This window comes from Octopus bimaculoides, chromosome 4 (assembly GCF_001194135.2).
Source record: "Octopus bimaculoides isolate UCB-OBI-ISO-001 chromosome 4, ASM119413v2, whole genome shotgun sequence".
Classification (NCBI taxonomy): domain Eukaryota; kingdom Metazoa; phylum Mollusca; class Cephalopoda; order Octopoda; family Octopodidae; genus Octopus; species Octopus bimaculoides.
Window position 1 is genome coordinate 81,339,615 of NC_068984.1, and position 4,935 is coordinate 81,344,549.

Below are 4,935 nucleotides of genomic sequence, written 5' to 3' on the forward strand. Positions count from 1 at the left end.
GGAAATATGGTAACGAAAGGGTCAAATGGATGATCATATAAAAATAAATAATTTTTTTCTGTTATTAGCACCAGGCCTACAATTTGGAAGGAGGGGGCTAATCAATCACCTCAACCCCAGTGCTTGAATGATATTTATTTTATTGACCCTGAAAAGATGAAAGGCAAAGTCAGTCTCAGCGGAATGTTAAGCCAGAAGAAATACCACAATGCATTTTGTCCGATGTGAAACTGAGGAATAATAATAATTGATGATGATGATAATAATAATAATAATAACAGCAATAATAATAATAATAATAATACTTTTTACAATAAGCACCAGGCCTGAAATTTTGATGAGAGAGCTAACTGATTACATCAACCCCAGTGCTCGACTGGTACATATTTTATCAAGAGTGAAAGGGTGAAAGGTAAAGCTAACCATAGCAGAATTTGAACTCAGAATGTAAAGAGCCAGAAGAAATGCTGTTAAGTATTTTGTCCAACACACAAACAATTCTGATTTAAAAAAAAAAAAAAAAATCCAGGAAACTTTAGAGTGTGTGTGTGATGGGGGCGATGATCTAATACAATCAACCCCAGTACGTGACAAGTACTTCAATTTATCTCCTCTGGAAGGATGAAAGGCAAAGTAAACACAGGTGGGATCTGAACTCAGAATATAAAGACCTGATACATATACTGTGAGGCATTATTCTTCGACGCTTCTATGATTCTACCAAGCTATCAAAAGCCACTAATTCTAAGGTGAAGAGAGGCTACTGGATTAAATTAACCTAGTATTTGACTGGTACTTTATTTTATTGACTCTAGAAGGATGGTGAAAGGCGAAGTTAGCCTCAGTGGGATTTGAACTCAGATGGTATAGAGCTGGAGCAACTACCACAGGACATTGAATCTGACACACCAACAATCCTGCTAATCCACTGCCCAAAGAACAATGATGATGGCAGTGGGTCAGCAGACTTGTTAGAAGAATGTCAGAAAGAGAAAAATGCCTTGAGGTATTTGTTTCGGTTTGTTACATTCCAAGTTGAAATCTTGCTGGGATCAGCTTTGTCTTTCACCTCTAGGATCAATAAACTAAAATCAACTTGTCAAGTACTGGTGTCAACGACACCAACTAATAGCTTACCCTCAAAATTGCCAGCCTTGTGCCTAAATTAGAAACCATTAATAATAATAATAATGATGATGATAATAATAATAATAATAATGTAGAAAATTTGGTTTGTTGGAATAAGCAGAATGGGCTTAATATTGGCAAGATATGTCCAAACATTCAAGTATTGAAAGAAATATTTTGAATAACAGGAGATCATTTACAAAAATAAAGCCAAACAAAAATTCACTTAAAATATATAAAAGGTTAAATAGAAAATCCAAATAAACCCATACAGTTTATATATTTTTTATTTTTTTCCACCCCACTTTCATATTCACAATAATCTCATTATGAATTAGCTAGTTTTGCTGACTTTCAATAACAAAGTAATTGATTTTCCTGAATAAACAAAATACTATTATTCATTCATAACAACAAAACTATGTAAATGTCACTTCTAACAAAAATTTATCAAAAAGTTTTCAGACAGGAATAGAGCAAAACTTAGTCAGCTGGAAAATAAATTGTATGGCAAAAGGAGTACCAAAAGTATCGAATAAAATAATTTTCTTACCATAAGTGAAGCACCTAAATTCTATTCATAAATGTTTGAAGTTCAAAAAGCCAATGTGCAAGAATAAACTGGTTATTTACTTCAAGGATGGTTAAGAGAAAATGCAGAAGAAGCAAGTCAGCATCATCGGAGTGAAAAGAAGATGCTGCCTGTAAGAGGAGAAATCTTGAAGTAACGCTAGCGATAGGTAAGTCAGAAGAAAACAAACAGTCTAATATGTAATGTCAGGAAATAAACTGTGTGTAAGCAAATGGTTGGGCAGTGTTGTGGATAAAATGAGATAATCTGATTGATAAGAAAAGCTGATCAGTGATTAAGTGGAATATGCAACAACTACAATAACAAGAAACAAATCTTATAGTAAATCTAGAGTCGATATAAAAAAGAATAATAATAATAATAATAATATGAAATGACATCTCGATTGTTTCTTACTGCTCATGCTCAAAAGAAAAAAAGATTTTAAAAATCACGACAAGATCAAGGATTAAGGAGATATGACATTTTTGTCATTATAGGATTATATGGGGAAGATATATGGCAAGTTTTCTTATATGAGATTATATAAGAATATAAGTTGTATGAAGAGAATAAGAGAGATGAAGTCAGAGGCATAGAAAGATGAAGAAGAAAAAAAAAAGTAAAATAAATAAAATGAAATGAAACTTATAAAAATTGTTTCTAATTTTTTTTTTTTAACTAGTACACTATAAATAAAAAATATGTAATTACAATAATCCCACTTTCCCTGTCTCTTCTTCCATACACCCTTGCAAAATCATACCCACCACTACTACCCCTACTAGAGGTGCCACCTGGATAAAGGTTAAAAAGTAAAGTTACCTTCTTGAGTCATACTAACTCACAAGGGCTGGTTTCCTGGTTTTATGGCATATATGTTCCTCACCAGGACAGGACGCCAGTCCCTCACAGGATAACTCATTCTTGACATCTGAGTGGATTGGAGCAAGGTGAAATGAAGTGTTTTGCTCAAGAACACAGCATGTTGCTCCGTTGAGGAATCGAAACCACAATCTTACGATCATAAGTCCAACATCCTAACCACTAAGCCATGTACCTCCACCTGGATACCACATCACCAATATCTATCTCTTTGGAGATACCACCAATTCATTCTAACTCTCTCTCATAAATGCGAGTAGTCATGTAGCTTCTTTACAACAAGAACCTGCTTACCCCATTCTCTTCTTTCATACTTTAGCCTGCATCTAACATAAAGATGCAGCAACCCATCTCTTGGGGTTTGTAGACTTGCAAGCTGCATAGTGATGTCAAGTGTTGATGGCATGAAAAAAGCACTCAGTACATGCTATAAAGTGGTTGGTGCTAGGAGGGGCATTCAACCATAGGAACCATCTCAAAACAGACATTCGAGGATAATGCAGTCCTCGGACTCTTTGGATCCTCATCAAACCATCCAACCCATGCTGGCATGGAACATGGACATTAAATGATGATGATGATGACGATGATGAATCAACTGCTTCTGGTTCTAATAAAAATCTTGGCAATGAAAGAAACTGCAGAAATATTCAAAGTACACAGTTAAAAAAGAAGACAAAATACATTAAACAAAATTCAACCTTCAAAGTAATGTCAAAGGAGTGATGGCTAAAATGTTTAAATGTTAAGAAGTAAGAAAATAGTTTTATAAGTACATATAACATTAATTACATACTATGAATATTATCATTATTATTGTATAGCTTCTGGATATAACTAGTTTAAAACATTCTAGGATAGGGTTGGTAGTTATTTATAAATAGCTAACAACATAAGCAACATGTGAATATGACTTAGAGTTTTATTAACTTCTGCCTACTTATAACATGCATTCACACACATTTTCTCTCTCTCTCTCATACATATAAATGAAGAAGTAAAAGGTATAAAGTCTCTACAGATCATCAAAGATATTTTAAATGGTTGAAAACAAGGCAATTTCATGAGAAATTCACTTAACAATTATGTGGGTCTACTGCACAGCACCTTGAGTAATTCTTCTACCAGAGCCCACAAGATGACTTTAGAATATGGAAACAATAAAGAAGCCCATGATATATATGTGTGTCTGTGTGTATGCAAGCAATAAAGTTAGTATGCTTTGCTGGATGTGTAATGTCAGTGTGCATGTATGACAGAGTGTAAGCATCTTGAGAGAAAAGTTGGACATAAGAGGCATCAGATGTGGTATGCATGAGAGACAACTGTGCTGGTATGGCCATGTGAAGCTTATGGATGAGGACAGCTGTGTAAAAAAGTGCCAATCTCTAACTGTGGAGGGAACCTATGGAAGAGGTAGATCCCAGAAGATATGGGATGAGGTGGTGATGTATGATCTTCTAACGTTGGGCCTCATGGAGGCGATGACAAATGACCAAGACCTTTGGTGATATGCTATGCTCAAGAAAACTCGTCAAGCCAAGTGAATTCATAGCCGTGGCCGATGTCAGTGTCATGTAAAAAGCACCCATTACACTCTTTGAGTGGTTGGTGTTAGAAAGGGCATCCAGCTGTAGAAACCATGGAACCTGGTGCAGCTCTCCAGCTTACCAGTTCCAGTCAAACCGCTTAACCCATGCCAGCATGGAAAGCAGACACTAAACGATGATGAGGATAATATATACATACGTTGTTATTAATTATTGAGCAGACTCATGACCAAAGATTTTCCAGGCATGAACATATCTTCAATATCAAGCATATAGATATATAGGATTATATTGTGTCGTGCTTTTAAGGCAATACTTTTGTGTGTAATTTGAAAGTGGGGTTGTGTATGTGTATGTATGTATGTATGTATGTGCTTAATCAAAATGTGCTGATAATACATAAATGATAGAACTGAAAAGACCAGTGCTCTCTGGATAAACATTCCTCTGTCACATTTTGCCTTCAGAAATCCTGTAAACAAGTGATCAGTCCATAATAAACTTGTGACCAATGATACAACTGTCCAGGCTATGTATGACATAATAGAAATTATCAAATGAAATGAAAAAAAAATAATAAATTAAACTTTTTTTTTTTTTAATGAATCTACACCAAGAAGGCACATTTTCCTTTTCTAAATTTCAAAATTCTCTCAAAACAAAAACCTAATTAACATTTCCTTGTTTTTCCTTTACTCCATCAATTTTACTATATTGAAAGTTATAAATTTTCTGATGTGCATATTGAAGTTGAAATTGGAAGAGAGTAAATTCCCTCAAAAATGCCTTCAGCAGAGTCTA

The 4,935-nt window shown here is 34.5% G+C and overlaps 1 protein-coding gene across 5 annotated transcripts in view; it reads right to left on the reverse strand.

Moving 5' to 3' along the window:
- LOC106880559 (transcription factor mef2A) overlaps window positions 1-4,935 on the reverse strand; it is a 215,061-nt gene that overhangs the window by 136,407 nt on the left and 73,719 nt on the right. Inside the window, exon 1 of one of the 5 annotated variants that reach the window (XM_052967165.1) lies at window positions 1,682-2,070. The exons of the other annotated variants lie outside the window; for them this stretch is intronic. The gene's annotated coding sequence lies outside the window, so the exon portion shown is untranslated. Of the gene's footprint in view, window positions 1-1,681; window positions 2,071-4,935 lie in introns of those variants that run through there. 5 annotated transcript variants of the gene reach the window in all.